Raw genomic sequence first — 17,046 nt, forward strand, 5'->3', positions numbered from 1 at the left:
AAACTAGTTCTCATTTCACTTAAAAATAATTAAAAAAAAAGTTGTTTAAAAATTGTCATGACAATGCCTTGTCAAATTTAGCGTCCGGTAAAAATTTGTTTAATCACAAAAATAAAATAAGTTGTTCATCTTTCCTTTCAAAGTCAACATTAAATAAAAAAGAAATCATGTAAATTATGCTTTTTGGACAATGCACAGTTTTAAAAGCATTATATAGAAATAAAATAGACTTCTTGCCAACAGAATAAGCAAATAAGTGCCAAAATATGACGTTTAAGAAACTGCAAACATTCCAAACTAGTTCCCTTTTCACTAAAAACTAAAAAACAATAAAAAAAGTTGTTTAAAAACTGTCATGACAATGTCATGTCAAATTTAACGTACGGTAAAAATTTTGTTTATTCACAAAAATAAAATAAACTGTTCATCTTTCCTTTCAAAGTTAACATTAAATAAAAAAGAAATCATGCAAATTATGCTTTTTGGACAATGCACAGTTTGAGAAACACATTACATAGAAATAAAATAGGCTTTAAAATAAACAAATAAGGGCCAAAATATAAGTGTTTAAGAAACTGCAAACATTCCAAACTAGTTCTCATTTCACTAAAAAGCAAAAGATAATAAATAAAAAAAAATGTGTATAAACTGTCATGACAATGTCTTCGTGAAATTTAAAGTCCGGTAAAAAATTTTGTTTAATCACAAAAATAAATTACTCGAATAAAATAAGTATTTCTTCTTTCTTTTCAAAGTTAACATTATACAAAGAAAAGAAATCATACAAATTATGCTTTTTGGACAATGCACAGTTTTAAAAGCATTATATAGAAATAAAATAGACTTCTTGCCAACAGAATAAGCAAATAAGTGCCAAAATATGACGTTTAAGAAACTGCAAACATTCCAAACTAGTTCCCTTTTCACTAAAAACTAAAAAACAATAAAAAAAGTTGTTTAAAAACTGTCATGACAATGTCATGTCAAATTTAACGTACGGTAAAAATTTTGTTTATTCACAAAAATAAAATAAACTGTTCATCTTTCCTTTCAAAGTTAACATTAAATAAAAAAGAAATCATGCAAATTATGCTTTTTGGACAATGCACAGTTTGAGAAACACATTACATAGAAATAAAATAGGCTTTAAAATAAACAAATAAGGGCCAAAATATAAGTGTTTAAGAAACTGCAAACATTCCAAACTAGTTCTCATTTCACTAAAAAGCAAAAGATAATAAATAAAAAAAAATGTGTATAAACTGTCATGACAATGTCTTCGTGAAATTTAAAGTCCGGTAAAAAATTTTGTTTAATCACAAAAATAAATTACTCGAATAAAATAAGTATTTCTTCTTTCTTTTCAAAGTTAACATTATACAAAGAAAAGAAATCATACAAATTATGCTTTTTGGACAATGCACAGTTTTAAAAGCATTATATAGAAATAAAATAGACTTCTTGCCAACAGAATAAGCAAATAAGTGCCAAAATATGACGTTTAAGAAACTGCAAACATTCCAAACTAGTTCCCTTTTCACTAAAAACTAAAAAACAATAAAAAAAGTTGTTTAAAAACTGTCATGACAATGTCATGTCAAATTTAACGTACGGTAAAAATTTTGTTTATTCACAAAAATAAAATAAACTGTTCATCTTTCCTTTCAAAGTTAACATTAAATAAAAAAGAAATCATGCAAATTATGCTTTTTGGACAATGCACAGTTTGAGAAACACATTACATAGAAATAAAATAGGCTTTAAAATAAACAAATAAGGGCCAAAATATAAGTGTTTAAGAAACTGCAAACATTCCAAACTAGTTCTCATTTCACTAAAAAGCAAAAGATAATAAATAAAAAAAAATGTGTATAAACTGTCATGACAATGTCTTCGTGAAATTTAAAGTCCGGTAAAAATTTTGTTTAATCACAAAAATAAATTACTCGAATAAAATAAGTCTTTCTTCTTTCTTTTCAAAGTTAACATTATACAAAGAAAAGAAATCATACAAATTATGCTTTTTAGACAATGCACAGTTTGAAAAACATTGCATAGAAATAAAATAGGCTTTAAAATAAACAAATAAGTACCAAAATATAAGTGTTTAAGAAGCTGCAAACATTCCAAACTACTTCTCACTTCACCAAAAAGTGAAAAATAATTAAAAAAAAGCTTTTTATAAACTGTTATGACAATGTCTTTGTAAAATGTAACGTCCTGTGAAAATTTTAGTTTAATCACAAAAATAAATTGCTGAAATAAAATAAGTCAGTCTTCTTTCCTTTCAAAGTTAACATTAAAAAAGAAAAAATCATGCAAATTATGCTTTTTGGACCATGCGCAGTTTGAAAAACATTACTTAGAAATAAAATAGGCTTTTGGCCAACGGAATAAACAAATAAATGCCAAAATATAACGTTTAATAAACGGCAAACATTCCAAACTAGTTCTCATTTCAATAAAAATTGTTTAAAAACTGTCATGACAATGCCTTTGTAAAATTTAACGTCCTGTAAAATTTTAGTTTAATCACAAAAATAAATTGCTGAAATAAAATAAGTCAGTCTTCTTTCCTTTCAAAGTTAACATTAAAAAAGAAAAAATCATGCCAATTATGCTTTTTAGACCATGCGCAGTTTGAAAAACATTACATAGAAATAAAATAGGCTTTTGGCCAACGGAATAAACAAATAAATGCCAAAATATAACGTTCAATAAACGGCAAACATTCCAAACTAGTTCTCATTTCAATAAAAATTGTTTAAAAACTGTCATGACAATGCCTTTGTAAAATTTAACGTCCTGTAAAATTTTAGTTTAATCACAAAAATAAATTGCTGAAATAAAATAAGTCAGTCTTCTTTCCTTTCAAAGTTAACATTAAAAAAGAAAAAATCATGCCAATTATGCTTTTTAGACCATGCGCAGTTTGAAAAACATTACATAGAAATAAAATAGGCTTTTGGCCAACGGAATAAACAAATAAATGCCAAAATATAACGTTTAATAAACGGCAAACATTCCAAACTAGTTCTCATTTCAATAAAAATTGTTTAAAAACTGTCATGACAATGCCTTTGTAAAATTTAACGTCCTGTAAAATTTTAGTTTAATCACAAAAATAAATTGCTGAAATAAAATAAGTCAGTCTTCTTTCCTTTCAAAGTTAACATTAAAAAAGAAAAAATCATGCCAATTATGCTTTTTAGACCATGCGCAGTTTGAAAAACATTACATAGAAATAAAATAGGCTTTTGGCCAACGGAATAAACAAATAAATGCCAAAATATAACGTTCAATAAACGGCAAACATTCCAAACTAGTTCTCATTTCAATAAAAATTGTTTAAAAACTGTCATGACAATGCCTTTGTAAAATTTAACGTCCTGTAAAAATTTTAGTATTAATCACAAAAATAAATTGATGAAATAAAATAAGTCAGTCTTCTTTCCTTTCAAAGTTAACATTAAAAAAAAAAGTTGTTTGTTGTGTCCATTTTCTTAAATACGCATTGTGTCCTGAGTAATAAAAACTCGCTGACGGAATGTAGATTTCTTACGAAAGAATCAAAAAATCACCGTAGATGCGATTATCTCTTAGCGATCCATTTCCCGATAACTAATTGTATGGCGTGAATTCGATTATTAAGATCTGGTATCGAATGACACTCGCCTCCTCCTTTCAGAAAAATAAAAAATAAAAATAATAAAAGGTAAATAAAATCAATCTCCAGCGAGCAAGTATCAGGTTAAGTGATAAATGCGGAGATACGTGAGGCGAATGCGTAAGTGAGGCAGGTGTGGTCCCTTACGCAGTCACTGCTCTAAGTAAAAAATAAGACGCATCTACATCTCTATCTTTGCATTCCAGTTCTTTAAATGGGAAGAAATGACAGTATACAGGGGTTTCACATAAAATAAATGACCAAATTTTAAATATTTATAGTTTTGAAGCTATTTGACAAATTGTGATATGCCATATTAAAGAAAAAGAAAACCAATGTCTGAATTCAAGTTTTGTAAATAGACAGAAATGTGTTGACGATATACAAAGGTTTAATATATAATAAGGCATAAAATAAATGACCAATGTTTAATAAGGCATAAAATAAATGACCAAATTTTAAATATTTATAGTTTTGAATCTATTTGACAATAAGTGACATGCCAGATTAAAGAAAAAGGAAATCAATGTTTGAATTCAAGTTTTGTAAATAGACAGAAATGTGTAGACGATATACAAAGGTTTGCATAAAATAAATGACCAAATTTTAAATATTTATAGTTTTGAATCGATTTGACAATAAGTGATATGCAGTATGCATGTGATATGCAGTGATATGCAGAAAAGGAAAAACAATGTTTGAATTCAAGTTTTGTAAATAGGAAGAAATTACAGTATACAGGGGTTCGCATAAAATAAACGACCAAATTTTAAATATTTATAGTTTTGAATATGTTTGACAATAAGTGACATGCCATTTTAAAGAAGAAACAAAATTCACATTCCTAATAAATGCATTCTTTATATTCTCTTGGGCGATTCATAAACAGTATCTTTGACATATTTCCTTTTCTATTTATTTTATTTTTATTTTATAGCCGTCGCGTTGAACAACCGACCTAATTTTGGGTTTACGACTACTAATGTTCACCCTTGCAATTCTGAATCCAATCCAGAAGACAAGGAAACTCCTGGATCAAGTATTGAGAGAAATTTGCCTTCGTACGGGACTGTTTGATGGAAATAACCCACATTTGCGTTACATGGAGAGGAAGACCACGAGAACCTTCCCCGGTTAGCCTGTTGGGAAGGAGAATCTAACGCATGATCCGTCTACCACTAAGGATATTTTATGTCAGCACTGTGGTCGGTGCAAGCTGGATGCGGAATTCGTATCGACCAGCCATCGCTGGGATTCGAACCCGTTTCACCTCATTGGAAGGCGAACGATCTATCCCCTGAGCTATCGCTGCTCCTTTTCTTTTTAAAAGAATTTAATTAAAAAATTATAGATTTTAAAGAAAGATTTCGTCGTTTTATTTCTGTCTAAACGTTTCCTCAACTCAAATTTTTAGGTGGAATGGATTAAAAAAATTACCTTTCCTAGGTGTTTTCAATTCTTATGAGTAACAAAAGTTTTATTTAATTATTTTTTTTAATTTTTTTTTTATAAAAAAAGAAACTTTATTTACATTTTATCGATTTTTCAGTAAATATGTATGGCGTCTGAACTCTCTGACAGAAAACCGATTGACTACAAATTGAAGAGGTTTGTTAATGGGATACCTGCAAGTGACGTAGAGTGGGTATCTCGATCCTGATTGGTTGTTGAAATGGGGCATTTGTTTACGTTAGCAACTGTTCTTTTCCTTCTATTTCGAGTAAGCCAAGCCCCAATTCTCTTAAGCGATGGAAAAAACCGAACTCAAACGTCGCCAAATACAGAGAAAATTTTCCTCCGCAAACGGAAGTTATGTGCTCAGAAACAATACGGAACTTATCACAAACTTTTCTCTATATCTTCGGCCACTGCCGCAATTTTTTGGGTGTTGTACTTTACGTTAGAATTTGTTTTGCTGCTCGCAAACTATAAGAATTATAATCTTGAAATTACAAAGGCTTTCTGAAAAATGTACAAGGATTACGATATGGAATAAAAAAAATTAAAAATCGATTATCAGTTCGGGAATTATTAATTTTTAAACATGTAGTGGTCTGCTGAGCTGCTAGAAAAAATGAAATTCGATTGCATTTTTAGTGGGGGTTTTTTCTCACAAATTTTTTCTCACTTTTATTTACTTGAAATAACTATTTTTCATCTATTGTTGTAAAAAATGTAATTTATCTCTCTCGCGTAATCTTTATTTTGTATGCTCACGTTTAAATTGGTGGTGAAAGTAATTATAATAATAAAAATTTAAAAAACTATAAGTTAGATAGTTGCCAGATATATATTATATTAAAGTTTTTTTTTAAAAAAAAAATAATTCAAGAATTCAAAAGAGATAAAATTCATTTCTTATCTGAATTGTAATAATGACATACTGTTTTCATTTATCGATCATCGAGCAAAATCACTTCTCTTTAATTTTTTATTCCGGCACCAACATTCTGTTTTTCTAAATTTAATGTTTTAAGTAGTAGGTAATAAGCAGTAGGTACTCGTAAATCTAAGTCCTTCATTTAGCTGTGATTTACACAAAATATGCTCATCTAAACTTAAATTTTTCTTGTAGCTGAACTCCAAAAAATGTGGCAATTGCACCAAAGCCGTGTTCCACAAAGTGTTACCATTACACTTTGCTTCTGCTGCAGACTTAAGAGTGTTCTTAGTGTGAAGCTACCATGTTTTCTATTCATTAACATTGCAAAGAACTCCCAAACCCAAAGTCTTAGGTCGTCTGCTGCTATGGAAACAAGAATAGCGCATTTCAGAGAGGGTAGCTTCTCTTCACTCTAGAGCTAACACAGTATACTCAAGAAAAAGATTTCCTTTCAATCTCGCCGAACCGAGCCAAAACCTGTCCTAAACAATGACCCCACACCCCGACTTGAAATAGTTGTACCCCGTTACCATAGCCACCGCAACGGCTCCAGATGCATAGCTAGGAGAGTTCTTACTTTAGACAAAATATTCAGTATGATATGACACACACAAGAAGCAGTGAAGTTATTTATACGAGACAATATGAAGAAACAATCATTTTAAGTTGCACACATTTATGTACTAATTTTTAAAATAAAATTAGTTTGTAAAAAAAAAAGAGACAGAGAATATTAAGACGATTTTGAACTGGGTTTGACAGTGCTGAAGTGAATAGAAATTATGCATGAGAAAATTATTTAATACAGTTTACGGAGATTTGAAAATTAAATTAAAAAATCCCTATTACACAACTAAAAACGTCTATACATATTTAAACCGTGAACTTAAAATTATTTCGAAGCAGCATTGAATGCAACAAACACTCGCCAACTCATGATCGACTCTAAACAATTACAGACAATTCATTTACACTTTAACGGATGTTGTTAAATCTTATGAAGCTTGCACAGAGATCAAATACTTTTTATTTAGAAATCGAGCAGAGAAGGAGTATTTTCTCTCTGCTTGATTAACAAATTCATTTTATTTTAAGAAATATTCAATAAATAAATCCTAAATTTATTTAGAAATTTTATTTTTTTTATTTAGAAATCGAACAGAGAAGGTGACCACGCACGATGCTGAACATTTCTTAGAAACAAGTAATCTGTTATAAAAAGGCATACGTGTTTTTACCCGTGTATTAAATTTAACATGTTCTCATACGAAGATCTACACAAAAATCGTGCATTCCAACTGTGTATTATCTTACAATTGTTTTATATAATTTTATAATATATAATTTCTATCTGCTTCGGTTTTGTTAAGCCTAATTCGAATTCATTGTATTTTCTCAGTGTGCTGTGTATCTGCTTGATTAACAAATTCATTTTATTTTAAGACACATTGAACACATGAATCCTAGATTTGTTTAGAAATCTTTTTCGTTAAAAAAAAATTTTCTTTAAATTTTTTTTTTTATTTAGAAATTCAACAGAGATGGTGACCACTCACAATGCTGAACATTTCTTAGAAACAAGTAATTTGTTCTAAAAAAGCATATGTGTTTGTAGTTGTGTATTAAATTTAACATGTTTCTGTATTCGAAGATAACAAAAATCTTACAAATGTTTTAAATAATTTTGTAACATTTAATTTCTATATGCTTCGATTTTGTTAAGCCTAATTCGAATTCATTGTATTTTCTCACTGTGCTGTTTATCTGCTTGATTAACAAATTCATTTTATTTTAAGACACATTGAACACATGAATCCTAGATTTGTTTAGAAATCTTTTTCGTTAAAAAAAAATTTTCTTTAAATTTTTTTTTTTATTTAGAAATTCAACAGAGATGGTGACCACTCACAATGCTGAACATTTCTTAGAAACAAGTAATTTGTTCTAAAAAAGCATATGTGTTTGTAGTTGTGTATTAAATTTAACATGTTTCTGTATTCGAAGATAACAAAAATCTTACAAATGTTTTAAATAATTTTGTAACATTTAATAATTTCCATCCGCTTCGGTTTTGTTAAGCCTAATTCGAATTCATTGTATTTCCTCACTGTGCTGTGTATCTGCTTGATTAATAAATTAAGTTTTTTGAGAAATATTGAATAGTTGAATCCTAAATTAATATTTATTGCTTTATATTGTACCGCAACTTTATTGACTACTTTTTTGTTTTGTTTGTTTATTGAAAATTCATATTTCCATGGCCATTAAAATCAATTAAATAGCTTCATTGCTCAAAAATCTTAATTTAAGAAACGAACACATTGTTTGTAATATATTAGTTCTAATTCTTTCAAACCACAGGTATTTTGTTAAGTGAATACAATTTTCTGGAAATAACTACAGTTCGGTACTTAAAATATATTTGTAATAATTTTAAATTTGTTAATGTTTTTATAGCAGCTTTATATTTTAGTTACAAATATTATTCTTTTAATACCATTTTAAACATTTGATTTTTTTCAAACTCATTATCTCATTAAACTATACTACCGTTTCATTCAAATTTTTATTTGCTATTTAAAAATAAATTCTTTAAAAAGTGATGCAAAAATTTATATACCTTGCAATTCAAAAAATTTAACTATCATTAAATAAAATACTAAAATATAAAATAATACAAGTAATTATAAAAAAAAAAATTTGTGTGAAATTATTTTCGAATAAATAAATTTTATAATTGTGTGCAAAAGGATTTCAATTTGCTTAAAAAGCTCTCGAGATCTGGCGTAATACGTAAAATATAAAACTAATATAACGTAAAATGTAAAATATCAGAACTTTGGGGACTGTATTTCCCAGCTTGTAGTTACCTCCCCATATCTGGGGGTCAGAAATTATAATCGATCGATAAAAAAAAGTCATGTTTATTTATAGAAAGTACTTTTTTTCGTAATTTAAGATTTGTCTGCACTAATTAATTAGCATTCTTGAATTCACCCCCTTCAACCATCAATATTGAGTCGTAGTTCTTGAAAATCTGATAATTAGATCATAAGTTATTCATGTTTTTTTTTGTTTATTTCTTTATCACACTGTATTTAAACTGAGTTGTAAAATATTTTTTTAATTACCATTTATCTTTGCGAAGCAAAATGCTTTTTTTCCGTTGTAAAAGATTCGTCGTGTAAAACATAATATTTCTTTGCTGTTGAAAATATTCTAGATTGCCCAAATTTAATGTTTTTAAGCTTAATAATAATTTAATTTCAGTTTCTACATCGGTATTCTACGAATTCAAAAAATGAGAAAGAGAGGCGAATGAAAAGTTGCTCAATTTAGCTACCACTTACGAAAATAAGAGACTTTTTCCCAACAAAGAAATATTCAACTATTTTTCTATGCTTTGGCATGCTTTTTTGCTTTCCCTAAATGACAACTTATTAATGAAGTAGACATTCACTGTTATCAGTAACGTCAAAAGCACTTCATTTTATTTTCTTCTTGAAAAAAACTTCTTATGATTTTAGAAACTTTTTTTCAAACATTTCTGTTATGGAAATTTATGTATTAAATAAAGTAACGTAATTCAGTCTACAATCTTAGGACAATCTACTCTACAATTCCCGGCCAATAATTCCAAATTATTAGACGTACTATAAGATTCTATGTAAAATTTTAATTATCAAGTGATACTATACACATTTATTGTTTTTACGCGACTGAAACCGGTTTGCACTTGTTTACGTTAGTGTATCAATGGGTTAAATTAGATGATATATGATATAAATTAAATTATTGAATAAATTAAACGATGTATTATATAAATATAGAATATTTTTAATATCAGGTATTATATAGGTATATTATAATAATTAGACCGAAATTTTTAGACTCAGCGTAATGTTTTAATAATTGCATGTTTTGCACGAGTTTATAGGCAATGTTTTTATATTTAAACATAGATGTAATGGGGTTATTCAGGAGATTTTTTATATACTGCATATTTGTATTTTTAACGTATTGCATTACAATGTTAACCAGTTGATTCACTAACGCAAACAAGTTCAAACAGGTTTCAGTCACATAAAAATAATAAAGCTGTATAGTATAACCTGATAATTTGGATTTTACATCGAATATTATAGTGCGTCGAATAATTTGGGACTGTACACTCTAAAAACTGTACCGCTGATTTCAGAGGCACATTTGGATCGTTTGTGCCTCTGAATTTTAAGGGCACAACGTGCCTTTAAAAATGAAAGGCACAATGTACCTCTGATTTCAGAGGCACATTTGGATCGCTTGTGCCTCTGAATTTTAAGGGCACAACGTGCCTTTAAAAATGAAAGGCACAATGTACCTCTGATTTCAGAGGCACATTTGGATCGTTTGTGCCTCTGAATTTTAAGGGCACAACGTACCTTTAAAAATGAAAGGCACAATGTACCTCTGATTTCAGAGGCAAAATCAGATGTACCTCTTAGCTTGAAAGGTACATTGTACCTTAGATTTTGCTTTTATGAACCACTCATTGAAATAAGCATTTAGTGGAACCAAAACCTGTTATTTACCAGATTTGAACACACTTTTTTTTTTTTACCCATTCGTAATTTGCTTGCACTTCATATAAAAAGGGGTTTACACTATTACCAAGATATTAATTATAATAATTCTTAATGAAAAATATTTCCCAATTCTTTGAATATTGGCCACTTGAGGTGATCATCTCAAGGGATTCCATCTAATGCTTTTTCATAGGCAATTATAAAATATGTAAATTTATACAATTTCTTTAATTATGTAGCGTTTAATGATACTTCAACAATTACAATGATGTTTTTCTAATCAGATATAGGTATAAAAAATATTTATTTCTGTTAAACCAAGTCAATATAATTCATGGATTTTTTTTCCAAAAAGTATCCTCAAAATGGAAATTTCTTATAAATTTAGATATTTTTTAAATATTTAGAGATTCAATAAAATAGCTTTATAACAATCAAAATTAAACACTAAATATCATGAAATCTAATATCTTTTATTTTCACACATAAAGAACAATATTACATAATTTAGTAACAGTTGCACACAAATATGGAAAAATATAGAACTTTCACAATATTTTAAAATTATAGATGTAGATTTTGAACAATTTGTATGTTTTATAACATCAAATATGTTTCATCAAATGACTTTACAAGTGTAAAATCAAAGATTTCTTTCTATTGAAATGAATTTTTTTTTAAAAGCCTGATTTTGGCGAAGCATATTAACCCATTAGGCGCCATCATTCCCATTTTGGGAACATTAGCTTTCAATTTTTTTAGAACTAACTGTACTTAATATTACTTAATTGACAATTTTATTTGAGCTCTGAATATATGAAAAGAATTTTGCAATTTTTTTTGAAAGCTTGTTTCAGAATTTTTATTTTTTATAGTATTTTAAAAATCGTGAAATTCCGCATTTTTATCCCCAATCATTAAACATGCATTTGTTTTATAAATATTATTAAAATAAAAATTATTTTAACTTAAACTTGATTACAACAATCTAATGTACTAAATAAAATTAGCCCATAGAGAAAATGTACAATGGCTAGTTTACAATTGAAGATCCCTTTTGAGGGAAAGTATTGGCGAAAGCTGTTTTCAAACGAAAAACAAGATGCAGATTATTTTAGCAGAAAAAATATTTTTTCATGACAATAATATATGCACTAATTTAATAACGCAGAACATAGCGTCGATTCAGGTTTATCTTTATATTACTACACTAATCTAATACGTTGCCAAAAATAAACCTCAATCTATGTTTATTTCCTCCCCTCAAACACGATAAAACATCTGCATTTTTCAATCTCTCCCCCATTCATTGCACGTTTACTCCTCCCCAACAGCAAAATGACTCTAAATTTCTATTTGCATTTTTAAAAAATAATTAATTTATAATAAATTTGTATTATGTTTAAAAGTTTCCTACAGAAAAAATCTATCATAAAAAATTTCTAAAATTTTCCTTTGGCTAAGAATTTTAAAATCTGGCAAATAATTTGAAATACTTAGTATAGGCTATGTATATATATATAGTAATATCATAATTAAAGGTCAATAAAGAAAAAGTGCAGGTAAAAAAAGAAAACACAACACCGGAAGCAAAATTATAATGGTAAACACACTTAATACAATGAGTAATTTAACCAGTGAGAATAGCCAAAACCAAATTTACAAAAATTATAATAATTTAAAATAAAACAAAATTAAAAAAATTAGCACTATAATGAGAAAATAAAATATAATAGTAAAAGGTGATAACATATAGATAAATTTGCTTTACAGAGTGGAACAACTGTAAGTCAATTTTACTTGGAAATGGTAAGATTCGTTTAATGCAGACCCTTATAAAAAAAGTCCACATGTTTCGCAGAGAACTTTTATTAAAACATTTTCCAAATTTTGAAAAAAATCAAATGACACACATTTTTCTTTCTTTTAGTTTTCACTAGTTATTAATACAGAATCACAATAATTCAGAGAAATAGCAACGGACATTTAAAGGTTGTATCCGGAAGAAAAAATGCTCAACACTTTGCCGGGGGAGGTACACGGGCAAAGCATTTGCAGAGGAGGCCTGATCAAATCCTTCCCACAGCATCCACATTATTTATAGTTTAGCATTGACCACAGTGCTGATGTAAAATACCCTCCGAGGTAGTTGGATCATGGGTTTGAGTCCCCTGGACGCCAGACTAACTGTAGCAGGCTTAGTGGTTTTCCTCTCCATGTCAGTGTTTTGTCATGCATTCATCTCGGCTAGAACATTTAAAACAGGACTTATCAATGTAAGAGTATTTTATTTGAATAAGTTGTTAAAAGTTTCTATCACAATGTACACAAATACATTCATGAAGATTTTATTACATTAAGAATAGGTTTAGCTAAAATAATTTTTATATATAATATTATTGAACTAATTTAACACGTTGAATGCCATAGGGGTCACCGGTGACTGGTGCCTAGATTATTCGAAACACATAACTCGAATAAATTTTTAATGCTCTAATTTTTTTTTATATTATTATTACTAAAATGGTTTGAAGAAATAATTGTAATATATACTGAAAAAATCATTTTGGCCAGACGGACAAGCCATGTAAAATTAGTGTGGCATTCAACATGTTAAAGAAAAAAAAAGTGTAAATCTATCTAAGCTTAAATACATAAGAAAGTGCAAGGATTGTTCTTAACACAAAACAAAATTGGAGTCAACAAAGAAAATTCAAATGTAAATCGAAAAGTAATTATTTATTATTTATAAAAATATTTAATAATTAAAAACATTTTTTTGCATTTACTGGAACACAGTCGAGACAAAAAGTAACAGCAAAAAAAACTATTAATCATTTAGTTATACTAATAATATAAATTTAGATTACACAAACATTAAATTGTCTTTCAGAGAGCAAAAAAAAAAAAAAAATTTCACTGTATCAAGTTTATACACATATCAATCCTTACAATCAATATATTTTCTTTCTAAATATTGTTATCAAAATTGCTTCGCTTCATATTTTTTTTACTACAGTTCAGAAAAAGCATTAGTTATAGATTAATAAAAGTTTTTTGATAATGTTATTCTAAGTAACACAGGTAAGGTAGCAATAACAATAAAAAAAAATAAAAGTTTCTTAAAAATTATTATCACTGATGCTGAATTAGAAAGTTTTACTAGGTAGCTTTTCGTAGCAAGAAAACATGGAGTATAAAGTGTTGAGCATTGAATATGAAGTACCAAATATTTTTTAAATAAAGTATTCAGTATATATCGATAAAGCATTAAGAATTTATCTTGGAAAATGCCAGTGACACAACAGCGATTCTGCATATCTAATCCATTTGTGATCCAATGAATGTTATGCAAATAATTTTTTTATTTTTTATATATAGTTATTGATATCAAAATTATGTAAATTAAACTGCTCTAGTTAGCAATACTTTAATATTTTTCAAAAAGTTCAAGCTGTTAAGTACTTGGCATTATATTATTTTAAACAAAGAGCAAGGTACTCATCACCACCCATCACTCAACCATGACCAAAAATCCTATTTCTAGGGCTTTACTTTTTAACGGCCATGGTTAAAATGCCATGTAATTTTGATACTGGTCAGATAAAGTGGACTCCGCTTGAGCTAGCTCGTTTGAATCTTCTGCACGATAACCAATGAGAGAACTTTCAGTTGTGGCGGAATTTATATGCAAAGTATACACGCCAGTTGTTTTATACATTGCCAGGATCTAACTCATTACCCTAGTTCTCTAATAAGCAGTGTGAAAGATAATTTAACCAGCTGTGCCACAAGAGCACCCTGGAGCAAGCTATTAATCCTTTTTAAAAATCAAATAAATTAAATTTCAATTTGAAATGTTACAATTTTTAAAAGGAGTTTCACAGTCATAAATAATTATATATCCCATGTTATCTATTTTGAGTCATAAATTCAAAACTAAAATTTGAAATTATACACTGAAAGCTGTGATGTTAGAATAAAACATTTTTAAACATTACTTTTTCAAAAAAAATAATAACTAATTAAAAATTTATAAATCATTAGAAGATTGCCTTTTTCTCCCATGCTCACACCATATTTAAAATATAAATAAAGCATAATCTTATTTTTTTCTTCAGGTTTATATCAACTGTAAGTTTAGTAACAGTTTGAAATAATTATAATTAGATATCAATGTCAATTGTTTTCTAAAATAGCTAATAATTGAAAGTATACTTTTCATAATTATAATAAAAATTCGAAAACATTCTTCGTTGTTTTTTAAATTATTCAATCATTCTGTTAGAGAATTTCTGTGATAGCTCTCGAATGTAAACTAAGATAAACAAAAAAGCAAATTGGTATTTCAAATAAAAATGATTTCTTATTCATAGCTATCGCCACATTGAAAACCTCATACAAAATTATAATCAAACACTACAGAACAAATATAGGGCACTTTAAAAACATTCCTCTTAATATTATAATGATAAAACATAAATAATACAACTACAACAGAAATGTAAACATAACTAGGGTTAGCTCTCTCGCTTAAACATTTTTATAAGATTTGTAGCATTAACAATTCAGTAATAAAAATTGAAATGTATTAATAAAAAAGATGCCGCCGTTACTTAGGAATAAATATAAAAATAAAATATAAGTATTAAACTTACCAAATTCAAGCATTTTTATAACATCGATAGAACACATTTGTAGACAAACTTCTTCCATCGGTAGCGTGGATGGGAAGGGACAGAAAACGTATTTCGTCATAAAATTTTTCACTGATGTGCGCATGCGCTTGTTCTCCGTTACATGATCGTACCGAAGAAAAAGAAATGAAAGGCACAAAAGTCTTTTCGTACCGCGCATTGACTGGCGTTTGCTTTGGTGCCTTCAATTTCTCGTGGTGCCTCTCATTTTTAAAGGCACATTAGTTATGTGCCTCTTACGCGAGAAAATACACGGTACATTTAGCTTGTGCCTCTGAAATCAGAGGTACAGTTTTTAGAGTGTAGATATGTATTTTAAATCAAAATAGTTGTTTGTAATAAGCGAGGTTCGTTATAAGGGAATTTTGCTGTCTTTGCTTCAGATTTTCGACTCAAATTCTACAGATTAATCGCAATTTGAAGAATCTAGTAACAGTCGAGCCTCTTACTATTAATTTTACTTTTTGCATATATCGAATAAAAAAAAATCATTTGTCGAAATGTAATTTTTAATTATTACTGGCCCCCGTTCTTGGTGCCAGTAATATATATATATATATATATATATATATATATATATATATATATATATATATATATATATATATATATATATATATATATATATATATATATATATATATATATAAAAGAAGATTTAGTTTTTTTAATTATTTAATTTAATAATGATCGAAAAATTCTGAATGTTTCGAAAATGTTCAGTTAGAAATTTTTACATGGCGTTTGCCATTAAAATATGATTTATTCTTTATTTCTATCCTATCTAAAAAATTCCAGAAAGATATTTTACTAATTGCCAATAACCTTTGAAATTTTTACCATATTCAAATTGAATTTTTTCGTAATCTGTATGGGAAATATTATTATTTCCGCACCCGCGTTTTTTAAAAAACACTATTTTTAAATTTTTTTTTCTAAATTTTACAGAACGTTTTACTACTATTTGTAAGTTATTTTGTAATGTTCATTAAATTACTTAAAAACAGCGTAAAATATGAAATAGTACAATGCAAAAAATTTTGGTGTACAGTAGTCACCATTTTTGGTGATGAAATAAACTAGGCATATTTTTGCATCGCATGTAGTCACATTTTTTATTTATTTATTCACTGTAATAGTTTTCATTTCTTTTATTTATTCATTTGTTGTTCGGTTGTTTACTGGCACATTTTCATGCACATTAATTTAATTTAATGGCTCGTAAAGGACTAAAAAACGTGTTAAAAGTTAGAAAAAGTGAAATGCTTCAAAATTATAGAACAATATTTCTTTTTTTAAAAAATGCATATTTAATTGAGCTTAAGAAGGCATTTTAGGTAAAACCATGAGAAGCAATAGAGTGCGCTAAATTTTCTAACTCATAAACAGGAGTTCGAAGTTAAAATCATATGTTTATATTGTACTTTCTTGGCATCTCGTTAAAAATATCTCCTTTTTTTTTAAAAGACAAATAAATTTTTTCTAATTTCTCCTATATTTTTTTTTGTAACCGTCGTTGAACAGCTGACCGAATTTTCAGTTTACAACTTCCCGCGTTCAATTCCGTGTCCTTGTAATTTTGACCCCAATCCAGAAGACAAGGGAACGCGTTCTATGGCTTATCATATTTCAAAAGGATCTAATTTTATCTGGATTCTCACTTACCGTATTAAGAATTATTATCTGAAATACAATAACAGGATGGGGACAGATAACCTTTTAACTGACTATTAT

General features: G+C 27.9%; 1 protein-coding gene and 1 long non-coding RNA gene across 2 annotated transcripts in view; both read right to left on the minus strand.

Moving 5' to 3' along the window:
- The window catches only part of LOC107453943 (Iroquois homeobox protein 5a), a 96,582-nt gene that overhangs the window by 67,588 nt on the left and 11,948 nt on the right, over positions 1–17,046 (minus strand). The window lies entirely within an intron of this gene.
- LOC147812058 (uncharacterized) lies at positions 11,070–15,614 on the minus strand. The gene is made up of 2 exons (XR_015433210.1): positions 15,274–15,614; positions 11,070–12,862 (listed from the first exon to the last, which is right to left on the minus strand). It is a non-coding gene; the product is annotated as an uncharacterized LOC147812058 (long non-coding RNA).

Source organism: Parasteatoda tepidariorum, chromosome 4 (genome assembly GCF_982258835.1).
Source record: "Parasteatoda tepidariorum strain Cologne lab strain chromosome 4, Ptep-v5.0, whole genome shotgun sequence".
Lineage (NCBI taxonomy): Eukaryota > Metazoa > Arthropoda > Arachnida > Araneae > Theridiidae > Parasteatoda > Parasteatoda tepidariorum.